General features: G+C 42.0%; 1 pseudogene across 1 annotated transcript; it reads left to right on the top strand.

Moving 5' to 3' along the window:
• The first annotated feature begins 9,560 nt into the window (after window positions 1-9,560).
• On the top strand, window positions 9,561-11,161 carry LOC103253225 (annotated as a pseudogene). The gene has a single exon (XR_002481561.1). The product of XR_002481561.1 is annotated as a p21-activated protein kinase-interacting protein 1 pseudogene (transcript).
• Window positions 11,162-12,090: the final 929 nt, after the last annotated feature.

Below are 12,090 nucleotides of genomic sequence, written 5' to 3'. Positions count from 1 at the left end.
TTTGAAATAACCTTTCCACCATTTTTAGATTACATAAAATAACCTAAAATTTCAGTGAAAACATAGGAAACAAGAAATTTTGAACTGTTTGGTAGATATCAGTATTTTACATAATTTTGGAAACTATTTTTTCATATAATTTTTTAAATTAAAAGTGATCCAAACATTTAACAAGCTTTCAAAACAATTTTAAGACTGTTTTAAAATCACATGACAAGCTTACTAATAAGCATCATTTTATTTATATTTACTTTATTTGTTTATAGTAGTTTGCTTAATTACTTATGAAAGCTGAGATTTTAGACAAGGCTGGATGTTATTTTATTTCCTGGAAAATTATTTTTAAGGCCTGTGACCATGAGGTGTTATCTAAGTAGGAAACTTGACATTAAATAATAAGCATTTTCCAATAACTCAGAATACTTAGCTGTTTTCATTGAACCAACAATTTTAAATTGGTTTTACCTGCCAAAAAAATTTATATAAATGGAAATTATTTTGGTCTTGTTTAGGTTTATAGTTTTATTACTTTTGTGCCAAACCCTGATATTTTAAGATATTTACCAGAGGCAAATGCATAACTTATTTATTAATTAGTAGACCCAGACAAAATGTATGTTGACAATTTTAAAGACATTTTCATTTTATCAATAATTTTTTTTTTTTTTAGTTGGCGTCTCACTCTGTTGCCCAGACTGGAGTGCAGAAGCACACTCACGGCCACTGCAGCCTCTACCTGCTGGGCTCAGGTGATCCTTCTGCCTCTGCCTTCCAAGTAGCTGGAACTACAGGCACATGCCACCACGCCTGACTAACTGTTTAAAAATTTATTGTAAAGATGAGGTCTCGTCAAGTTGACCAGGCTGGTCTCAAACCCATGGGCTCAGGCAATCCTCTCACCTCAGCCTCCAAAATTGCTGGGATTATAGGCATGAGCCACCGTGACCGGTCTCATTTTATCAATTTTAACATCTTTTTAAATTTTCCAAAGATTGTTAAAGTTACACTGGTAGAGGAAGAAGGAAGAAACTGGTCAGGTAGTTAGAGTGGGTCCCCAGTAAAACTTCCTCAAACCAGAATCATCTAACACCTGAAGAACCAAGCTGCAAGTTCCAGATAAAGTCCACGGTCCACAATGAGAACTCCCATCCTTCTTTGATATGTGCTCTCCCAATTGAACCTCATCCTATTCTCTCCCAATTGGTCCTTTACAACATCATGCCTCTTTCTGGTTGGTACACTTTAAAGCCTACCTGTCAGTCAACTGGCACACACTTCCCCCTTTTAAGTCCATTACTCAGCCTCATCACTGCAACCCACCTTCGGGTTCCCCCTCACTGCCGAGAACTTTCCTGTTGCTTAAGAAACTCTGACTAACTTGCTCTTCAGTGTCTGCACTCCTTATTCTTTTCAGTCATGAGACAAGAACTTGGAATTTGCTGAACTGAAAGAGTGATAACATTTCTTGGAGGTTCATCTGGGATTGTCAAAAGGGTGAGTAAAAGTCAACCTATGACTCTGCTTTCATTTCCAAGGCTTCTTGTCTGTCTCTCTCTCTCTCTCTCTCTCTCTCTCTCTCTCTCTCAATATATATAAATATATATATATATAATTTTTTTTTGAACAATTAAAACACCGGGCCTCTGTCAGCCAGTTAAGAGCAAATAGCGTGGTGGCCAGTCTACACGACATGGAGGACAGGCTTGCTGGAAAAGAGCTTTGTCAATCCCCCTTCACTCACAGGAGTTGGGAATGTTGGCCTTGTTCCAATCCAGTTTCCCTTCATGGAAGTCTAGCCATTGCATGGGGTTGGGATATGCTTTGGGGGTAACTGAGGATCTCTGGCCAAGGTTACTCCTTGGCATTACTCAGAGGCTCATTAGGGTATTGAATGAAGACTTCCAGTCTTTCCTATCACATTTTCTTTTGAGATTGCCATAGCTACTACCCCCTCGCTATACTCAATGTTATGGGTGGTTTTACAACCTAAAGATATATCACTGGGCAGAATGAGTAACTGTCTTAGTCATCTGGAACTCAGAGCAATGATGTTTTTTTCTCTTCCTAGAAACAGGGGGATATAAAGATTTAAATAATTTTCTCTCCCCTAGTGAAAGAACCTACTGGCATAGGATAGGAGGCTATTTCCCCCAAACACCTTTCCTCTTTTATATTTAGGTTGTTTTCCCCACTACTTAGGAATCAGCATAGTCCTGTGTACACGAGAAATCTTTTTATGTAGGGAATTAACTTTTTCCTTTTAGGAGACATCTTGTTAGGTCAGGTCCCCATTTCCCTGGGCTCCCTCTCTTTCCTTTGTTTAAGGAGGTTCTGGCTCCACAGTTTCAGCCTAGCCTTTCAAGTCCTGTCAGTACTTTTAAGGGATCCTCTGGGTAGGCAAAAGTTGAGGGAAACTGTACTCTTCCCTTTAAGCACCTTGTCAGCTCTATGCCCAGGAATACAGATAACTCATCAGTTGGCCCTATTAAAACCAGCTTATGCTGGCTCATTTGTGAGTTGAAAAATTCTGCTTATGATAGAGAAGCAGTAAGAGAAATGCCCCCCCACTGGATGTTGGCTTCAATTTTTCGGCGGCTGTTGAGGACTAGCCCAATGGACCCACCTGAAGTTTCCTCAGGCACGTTTTATGCCTCTGACTTGAATGGTTCCTTACCAGGGAAAGGGGACTTTGTGTGGAAAGTAATTTCGTCCGTTATTGTGGATGTTACAACTTGACTCAATCCCTGGGTCTATTAGCCAAAGGCCAATAGATGTTCCAAGGAACACCCCCTACATTAGAATCACTTGCCCAAATACAGTTACTCCAATGCATTTCCAAGATTTGGTTTGGAATCCCCAAAAGAAAACTAGGTCTGAGGGATCCAGAGGCAGTTGACAGTGGAGGCCAGGTAAGTGTAACTATTCCTGCTGACCAAGTTCCTTCCACTATATGGGAAGAGGTTATGCTTGCATCCATGGGAGAGATGCCGGGTATCTATAAGGAAAGAAAGGAAAGAGATGCTTTTCTTTCCCCTTTCTTTACCCATGGCATTAGCAAGATAGGGAAGGGAAATTATGGGACGCCTTTCCCCTCACTTTTCAGATGGGTAACAGGCCATCTGCAGTGTGTACTCCTCTCGAATGCATCCTGAGACACTGGGACTCCTATGATCCTCAGACTCTGAAGAAATAGTGTTAGATTATTTTGCACCATGGCCTGGCTCAATTATAAGTTACAGAACAGAGAGATCTGACCTCTGGAGGGAAGTATCAATAAAATTACCATCCTGCAGTTAGGCCTTTTTTATAGACACAAGGGAAAATGGTCCAAGGTCCCATATATACAGGCCTTTGCCTTGTGGGAAAATCCAGACCCTTACCAATGCTGTAAGATTGATCTAGTCTTCCTAGAGGTCATTTTGGGAGGAACCACAAAACACAGTCCCAATGGACCAGGGATGCCAACCCCAGAGGCACCACTGAGGAAGGCATCAGCCTGAGACCACTCCTCCTGGTCTGTCCTTTTATCCAGGTTTTCCTCATACTTCAGGGCTGCCCCACCCTAACAACCTTGTCTTAGCCAAGTTCCCGATTTACTCATGTCCCTAAAAGAAATGCCTGGTGAATATGGCCCCAGTAAGGTACAGGTCCCCTTTTCTCTATGGGACTTGAGGCAAATTAAGGGGGATGTTGGCAGGTTCTCAGATGACCCTTACAAGTATATAGAGACTTTCCAGAATTTAACCCAAGTATTTGAGCTCTCCTGGAAGATGTTATGTTACTCTTAAACACAACCCTAACAAACATTGAGAAACAGTCCTGCAAGCGGCAGAGAAATTTGGAGAGGAATTTTGCATCTCCTTTAGTGTCAGAGAAGGGGAAGACCCTTATCCAATTGAAAAATCAGCAGTACCATTGGAGGACCCTAAATGGGACCCCGATAGTGAACTGGGAAAATAGAGAAGAAAACATTTCCAGATGTGCATATTGGAGGGCTTACAAAGGATTAAAACCAAACTTCTCAATTACTCTAAGCTATCCATGATAGACCTGGGAGCAGATGAGAATCCTTGTGTCTTTCTGGAAAGGCTAAGAGAGACCCTGGTTAAACACGCCTCCCAAGCCTCCTGAGTCAGTCACGGGGCAACTAATCCTAAAGGATAAATTACTCAGGTAGCTCCAGATATCAGGAGGAAGTTGCAAAAGCAGGCCATAGGACAAGTATTTTAGAGAACCTCCTGAAAGTGACCACTTTGGTCTTTTACAATATGGATCAAGAGAAAGTTCAGGAAAGAGAGAGGAGACACAAGAAGGGCAGAGGCTCTGGTGGCAGCCCTACAGGTCCAAATCCCAGGATCCTTGAGGTACACCTGCTAACTGCTTCAGATGTGGCAAGCCAGTAAACTGAGGACTGCCCTGCCAGCAGGAGAAAGCTAACCCGAACCTGTTCAATCTGGAAGACAAACTGTCACTGGAGGCACAGGCTATCGGATTCAGAACCAGCTTCAAAAATAGTCCAGCAGCAGGACTGATGGTTCCAGGGCTCCCTGGCTCCAATGGCTCAGACTGCCATTATCATCTAAGCACCCTGGTTGATTCTGGAGGTCAAGGGAGGAAAGCAATAAACTTCCTCCTGGATACCAAGCTACCATTTATGTTCCCTCTCCAAGTCTCCTCTCCTCCCTTAGCATGTCCATAAGGGGCATGTCAGAAAAACCTTTAACCTGATATTTTTTCCACACCCTCAACGGTAGCTGGGAAACTTTTTGTTTATTCATGCCCGCCCCCCCCACTCCCCGGGGCACAGAGTATTTATTTATTTTTTAATTCTTTGCACATTTTATTTATTTATTTATTTATTCTTATAAAGCTGTGGGGTACAATCCAGGGTTATTGTACCCCACAAACATTGATTATGCAGGTACGCTTGTTGATGAGGTATGCTCCTCCCTCCCCTAGCATTTTTAATCATGCCTGAAAGCCTGACTCCTCTGCTAGGTAGGGATATTTTAGCTTGTATGGCAACCATTATCCTTATGGTTCCCAGACAGACTCTTTGCCTTCCTCTGGTGGAAACTGATATTAATCCAGAAGTTTGGACACTTCAGGAAAGAATTGACTGGGCTACAAAAGCCACACCGATCCAAATCTATCTTAGGGATCCTACTTCTTTCCCCAACCAAAACCAGTATCTCCTAAAACCAGAAACTAACAAGGGGCTAGCAACCATTAATAATCTAAAGATGCAGGACCTCCTTAGGCCCTGAAACAGCCCCTGTAATACCCAATATTGGGAATACAAAAATCTGGTAGGGAATGGAGACTAGTCCAGGACCTCCACCTCATTAATGAGACTGTGGTTCCATGAGATCTGGGGGTTCCCAATTCTTATACCTTGCTAACTCAAATACCTGATGAAATAAGTGGTTCACAGTCCTGGACTTGAAGGATGCCTTTTTCTGCACACCACTGCATCCCAATACCTATTTGCTTTTAAAGATCCTTCCAAGCAAACCACTCATTCACCTGGACAGTGCTACTCCAGGGATTCTGAGATAGTTCTCACCTATTTGGGCAGGCCTTGTCATGGGATCTCTCTGAGTCTGACACCCCCAGGTAAAGTCTTGCAATATGTAGATAACCTCCTTTGCGCCACAACTGAGAAGATCTGTCAGGAAGGTAGTAGGGCTCTGCTTAATCTTCTAGCAGATGAAGAATATGTTTCAAAATCCAAGGCTCAGCTTTGTCAAACTTCAGTGAAATACCTAGGCCTAGTCTTAACAGAAGGGATCAGGGCACTAGGTGAGGAAAGGATTAAGCCCATCGCCTCCTTTTCCATTCCAAAATCTCTCGAATAACTGAGGGGATTCTTTGGCTTCACAGAATTCTGTAGATTATGGATACCTGGATACAGTGAAATAGCTTGCCCTTTATATCACCTGGTAAAGGAGCCCCAAGCAGTTGAGACTTACTCCTTCATCTGGAAACCAGAGGCAAAGAAAGACTTTGACCAATCAAAATAAACCTTGGTTTGAAGCATCAGCTCTTAGTTTTCCCATAGGAAAGACATTTAATCTTTATGTATCAGAAAGGAAATGAATGGCTTGGAGTCTAATCCAGACCCAGGGTCCAGTCCAACAGTCTGTAGGCTACATACTAAGCAAGACACTTGATCTAGTGGGTAAGGAATGGCTGTCCTGCCTCTGGGCAGTAGCAGCAGTAGCTTTGATGGTACCAGAAGCTACCAAGTTAATAATGTGAAGAGACCTCACTATTTATACCCCACATAATGTGGCAAGACTGCTATCCACTAAAGGAGTCTTTGGCTATAGATAGCTGTCTGTTCAAGTATCAGGACCTTCAAATACCTGCAGTCCAGTTAAAAATCTTTCTCTCTATAAATCCAGCCATGTTCCTCCCCAAGGAAGCTGGGGAACCTGAACATTACTGTGAACAAAAAGTGGTGCAAACTTATGCAGACAGAGAAGACCTAAAGGAAACTCCCTAGAAATCCCAGACTAAATTCTTTTTACCAATGTAGAACAAGGGATTCATAAGGAAGGATATGCAGCAGTTACCCTAAGTGACATAATTGAGAGTGGTTCTCTCTTCAAACACAAGTGTTCAAATAGTTGAGTTGATTGCCCTTACAAGGGCACTTGAATTCAGTAAAGAGAAAACAGTTAACATTTATACTAAGTATGCTTTGTTAGTTGTGTGTGCCCATGGCACTATTTGGAAAGAGAGACACTTCGTCACAGGTAATGGGTTTCCCATTAAATAGCATCAGGAAATTTACAGACTATTGTCCTTGATTTTCAGGGGACAGATGACATAGCTGAGGGAAACAGATTAGCAGACAAAGCAGTCAAGTTGGCAGTAAGAAGACCCCAGATTTCCTATGCACTTGAGGCCCCTCTAATCTGGGAATGCCCTATAAGAGAAACAAAACCTCAATATTCCCCTGCAGAAATAAAATGAGCTGCTTCATGGGGATATACCTTTCAGACTTCAGGATGCCTGCAAACTCCATTTGCCAATTTCCAGCCAATGGAAGGTTCTTAAAACCCTCCATCAAGCCTTTCACTTCAGAAGGAACAAAACTCTTCCATTAACCCAAAGGCTGTTTTCAGGTAAAAATCTGCAAGTGACAGTCAAACAAGGTGCTGATGCTTGTGAAATGTGCCTTAAAAATAACCTCAATAGTCAGATTCTTCCTGCCAGAACACAGAGAATGGGAAGCCACCCAGAGAAAGACTGGCCAATAGACTTCATACATATGCCAAAAACAAGGGGCATCCAGCTTCTTTTGGTATGGGTAAATATTCACTAGCTGGGTAGAATTATTCCCATGCTGGACAGAGAAAGCCTCTGAGGTGAAAAGAGTACTAATCGATGAAATAATTCCTCGCTTTGGACTTCCTAAATACCTCCAGAGCGATAATGGCCCCTCATTCAAAGCGGCTGCCACCCAGGGGTGTCTCAAAGTCATTAGGCATACAATATCATCTTCATTGTGCTTGGCGGCCACAATCCTCAGGAAAGGTAGAGAAGACGAATGATACCAGCAAAAGATATTGCAAAACCTGTCACAAGAGACTCTTCTCTCCTGGACTACTCTTCTTCCCATAGCTCTATGCACAAGGAACACACCATCAAAACTGGGGTTAAGCCCCTTTGGAATAGTATATGGACAGACTTTCCTAACCAATGATCTCTTGCTAGACAAAGAGACCTCTGACTTGACCAAACATATCACTTCCCTGACCCATTTTCAGGAAGGACTAAAACAACTATTGGAAGTCCAATCCCGAGAACTAGGGCCACTCCCTATTCAACCCGGGAAATTTGGTACTGGTGAGGGCTCTTTCTTCTCTCTCCCCCTTTGGGTCCAGACTGGGAGGGACCCTACACTGTTCTTCTCTCCGCTTCTTCAGCAGCAAACGTCACCAGAATAGACTCTTAGATTCATCATACTAGACTGAAGACCTGGGATACAGGTGAAATCACTTCCACTGACCTAGAAGGACACCCAAACTACCAATGTGAAGACATCAGAGACCTCAAGCTAAAGATCGTAAAAGATAAGTGACAATGATTAACCTTCTGTGGATCTTCTCCTTATACTTTTTTCACCTAATATTTGTTTTTGCTTTTGTTTTAATCTGCACAGTTAACACCTTTTCCAAGGACCCCTTAACCCTGAATGCCCATGGGATAATCTACTTCCTTAGACAGTCATCCCTTTTACCTCTTTCATAAAGGTTCTCACATGGGAATGAGCAAAATGAGTCTATTTTACTTCCTATTTTTGTCATCTCTGGCCCCAGTTTCTTATAAGCACTCCCTGTCTCCCTCCATTATGTACCTGGCTCCAAGGGGTAATTATTCAAATTGCTGGATATGCCCACAGGGGGGACCTTCTCTAACTCCCCCCCTAATAGCTCTACTGCTGTCTCTTAAGCAGATTTGAAATCTCAGCCGGGTTTGGTGGTTCAGCCTGTAATCCCAGCACTTTGGGAGGCCGAGGTGAGTGGATTGCCTGAGCCCGCGGGTTCGAGATTCGCCTGGGCAACTTGGTGAGACCTTGTCTCTACATCAAAAATTAGCCAGGCGTGATAGCACGCACTTATAGTTCCAGCTACGTGGAAGGCTGAGGCAGAAGGATTACTGGAGCCCAGCAGGTCGAGGCTGCGGTGGCCAGGAGCATGCCACTGCACTCCAGTCTGGGCGACTCAGTGAGACTCCAACTCTTAAAAAAAAAAAAGAAAATCTCAGTGGTTCTTTTTTGTTAATTATATATTTTTTATTTTAAAAATGTGAGGTACAATTTAGGGTTAGGTATACAAATGTTCATCACACATGTACCTTTGTTGATGAGGTGTGTCCCATCTCCTGGCAGATTCCCACTACCACCAATCCTGCCCTCGCCCTCCCCTTGCAGTTTCCCACCACTGCCATTCTTTTTCTCATAGTATTATAATTGTTCAAGGTCCACTTATAACTGAGAATATGTGAAACTCAGTTCTTTGTGCTTGTGATAGGTTACTCAGTATTACAGATTCAAAGTCCATCCAGGTTGCTGTGAAGTTCATAATTTTGTCCTTCTTTATGGCTGTGTAATATTCCATCGTGTATATGTACCACATTTTTTAATCCAGTCCTCTTTCCATGGGCAGCATGGTTGGATCCATGATTTTGCTATTGTGAACAATGCTACAATAAACATACGTGTGCAGATATCTTTTTCATAGAGTGATTTGAGTTCCTCCGGGTGTATTCCCAGTAGGGGGATTGCAGGGTAGTATGGAAGGTTGATTTTTAGATCTTTTAGAATCGCCAAACTGTTTTCCACAGAGATTGCATTAGTTTACACTCCCACCAACAATGTAGAAGTACCCCCTTTTTGTCACATCTTCTCCAGTATCTGTTGTTTTTTAAATTATTGATTATGGCCATCCAGACTGGAGTTAGTTAGTATATCAGAGTGGCTTTAATTAGCATTTCTTTAATGACTAGTGTGGCTGAGCATGTTTTCATGTATCTGTTGGCTGCTCACATGTCTTCTTTTGAGAAGTGTCTACTCATATCTTTTGCTCACTTTGTAATGGGGTTGTTTGGTTTTTCTTGGTATGAATTCACTGCCCTAAAAAGAGTGGCGAAACCCAACCAGAGAACCCCTCGAGTTGAAAAGGCCTCAATTCAAATTGGAGAGGATGTCCTGCCCCTCTCCTCTCAGACGCGCCTAGGTCACAGCTTCTTAGGATATGCCTGCTTGCCCCCAATTTTCTTCTTGCAATGAGAACCTCGACATGTGGCTCCTTTCTTTTTCTCCTTTTGGAAGCTCCCAGTGCTACAACCATTCCCAGGGATACAGGCGCTAGAAAGACAGCCCTGTGGTCATGACGTATAATTTGGGCGCTGGGGCAAAAAAGACTTTTTTTTTTTTGCATCCGATTCCATCACTTCTGCTACGCTTAGCGGGGCTCGTGGAAGAAACACGTGCGTCGCTGAATGGAGCTGGTCGCTGGTTGCTATGAACAGGTCCTTTTTGGATTCACTGTACACCGAGAGCCCGAGAAATGGACTCCTGTAGCTGACTTCAATCACCATGCCCACACTGCCTCCCTGTCAGCAGTAGCTGTAAATAGTCGTTTCGTAGTCACTGGGAGCAAAGATGTAACAATTCACATTTATGACATGAAAAAGAAGATAGAGCATGGGGCTCTCATGCATCACAGTGGCACAATAACTTGCCTGAAATTCCATGGCAACAGGCATTTAGTCAGCGGAGCAGAAGATGGACTCATCTGTGTCTGGGATGCAAAGAAATGGGAATGCCTGAAATCAATGAAAGCTCACAAAGGACAGGTGACCTTCCTTTCCATTCATCCATCTGGCAAGCTGGCCTTGTCTGTCGGCACAGATAAGACTTTAAGAACATGGAATCTTGTGGAAGGAAGATCAGCATTCATAAAAAATATAAAACAAAATGCTCACATAGTGGAGTGGTCCCCTAGGGGAGAGAAATATGTAGTTATCATACTGAATAAAATAGACATCTATCAGCACGACACAGCATCCATTAGTGGCACCATCACAGATGAAAAGAGAATTTCCTCTATTAAATTTCTTTCAGAGTCTGTCCTTGCAGTGGCTGGAGATGAAGAAGTTGTAAGGTTTTTTGACTGTGATTCACTAGTATGCCTCTGTGAATTTAAAACTCATGAAAACAGGGTAAAAGACATGTTCAGTTTTGAAATTCCAGAGCATCACGTTATTGCTACAGCATCAAGTGATGGTTTCATTAAAATGTGGAAGGTGAAACAGGATAAGAAAGTTCCCCCATCTTTACTCTGTGAGGTAAACACCAATGCCAGGCTGACATGTCTTGGAGTATGGCTAGACAGAGTGCCAGACATGAAAGCAAGTCTTCCTCCAGTTGCAGAGCCTGCTGTAAGTAAAATCAGTCCAAAATCAGCAAAAAGGAATCTGGAGACTTAGTGCAGGAAGAAGAAAAACAGTCAAAACCTAACACAAAAAAATGTGAGTTAACTGGTGATAGTAATAAACAAACAAAAGGAAATAACCTGGTATCGACCAAGAAAAGGAAAATGGTATAGAAATATTGGAAAAGAAGAGAAAAAAGAAGAAAATATAAATGATGTCCTGAATCCCAGATACCATCTACGAGAACTCCTTTTAGATGGAATCATTATTTTCAAATATACCTAAATATTTTTTTCTGAGTAAAAGCAAGGAATTTCTTTTAGAGGAAAAATTTAAAAGCACTTTCAAGTGTATTTTTAAAAAATTTTAACAGTGGTGTCAGATACGGTGGAACACACCTATAATCCCGCACTTTGGGAGGCAGAAGTGAGAAGATTGCCTGAGCCCGTGGATTCAAGACCAGCCTGGGCTATATGGTGAGACCTCATCTCTACAATAAATCAAAAAATTAGCTGGACATGGTGGCACATGCCTGTAGTTCTAGCTACCTGGAAGTCTGAAGTGGAAGGATTTCCTGAGCATAGAGGGTTGAGTGTGCCACTGGCCTTCAGCCTGGTTGACAGTGAGACTTCAACTCAAAAAAGAAAAAAAAAGTGGTAAAATTACTTTTGGTAGACTGTTTTATAAATTATATATCGTGGTGATATATGTTAATGTATAATATGTAATTTTTACTTTGTGCAAAACAAAGATCTTTCTCAAAATATTAAAATAATATAAAATCTTGAACACATTCTTTAAAAAAAACAAAACAAACGAACAAACAAAAATAAATGAATAGATAAATAAAATTGGAGAGGTGGCAGGGATGTGGGAAATTGCTTCTCTCTGCTTTCAATTGCACCTGGAACTATCCTGGGTGGGATGGCTTTCCCCCAAGTACTATAATGAGACTTCACATCACCAAAATAGAACCTTTCTTTATAAAATTAGAAACAGGGTGTTTGCAGAAAGAAGGTAGGGGGAGAATGGGTCCTAGCCCATTATATACAAAGATCCTAATATCACCAGATTCTCTGACCAGAATATGCAACCATGAATACATCTGATTGTCATGGCTTAATAAATTGCATTGACACC

This window comes from Carlito syrichta, unplaced genomic scaffold, assembly GCF_000164805.1.
Source record: "Carlito syrichta isolate Samal-C Ts95f unplaced genomic scaffold, Tarsius_syrichta-2.0.1 Scaffold212825, whole genome shotgun sequence".
In the NCBI taxonomy this organism is placed as follows: Eukaryota; Metazoa; Chordata; class Mammalia; order Primates; family Tarsiidae; genus Carlito; species Carlito syrichta.
Note: the sequence above shows the minus strand (reverse complement) of the source record. Positions and strands in the feature narration are given on the sequence as shown.